The sequence below is a fragment of the Arabidopsis lyrata genome (assembly GCF_000004255.2).
Source record: "Arabidopsis lyrata subsp. lyrata unplaced genomic scaffold ARALYscaffold_2, whole genome shotgun sequence".
NCBI lineage: Eukaryota > Viridiplantae > Streptophyta > Magnoliopsida > Brassicales > Brassicaceae > Arabidopsis > Arabidopsis lyrata.
Genome location: NW_003302554.1, coordinates 10,239,009 through 10,239,970, shown reverse-complemented (window position 1 = coordinate 10,239,970; position 962 = coordinate 10,239,009).

Genomic DNA, 962 nt, shown 5'->3' with positions numbered 1-962 from the left:
TACGAATCAAACCCCCTTAAACAAAATCAATTAAAACCAAAAAAAAAGTAGAAGAAAGAACTTGTAATTCACAGAAAAAAAAACTTTGAAACACGAATTGTTCGGTTGTGCAAATATCAAAGCCGCATAGAATAACTTACTCTGTTTCACGTGCATCTTAGTTGAAATTTAGATATTGCAAAAGATTTATCAAAATAATATCGAACAAAAACAATAGATTAGAATTGATTAAATAGCGTACCTTAACCATCGCATGGGAGATCACAAACCGACACGGAGTTGGTGTCACCAGTGACGATACATCGTCGATGGATTGCTAAGAGTCAAGGAAACCTAATTGAAAGAGAGGAAGTTAATCGATATAAAACAAAAAAATTAGGGTTTCTTTATGTTTGTCCGCCGAGAAGAGTTTAATATATGCCGATTTTTAAACAATTGATTGTCCCATCTACGAAGCACCTCATCAAACACGTTATTACTTTGAATCCAAAATAAAATAAAATATAAAAACATAAAAAGCAGAGATCAAAACATGAGCATGACTACTAATTATACTTGGAAAAAAAAACTTATCTCCTCATTCATTGAATTTCGGTATTTCTATCACCCATACGTGGTGGATTTCTTCTCACACACATCACGAACTCCCATGATTCAGGATCAAAACTCCCATGCCCAGTAAACCTAAAACAAATTACAAAATAATTAATCACGAAATCATTAGCAAGCGTGAGATATAGTACAAAAACTAAAAACCTAGGGTAACGAATGTGAATGCTAATGTTATGACCAAGACTCTATATTTATAGTTGAAATCTAGGGTTTACCATCATAATTATCTACAAAATTTTACTTTTAAAAAATAGAAATATTCTCGAAACAAATATTCGCAATATAATATACAAATTCATTAAAGCTAAATTTAACTTTTTTAATTAGAAACTAAATCAGAAAACTAACAA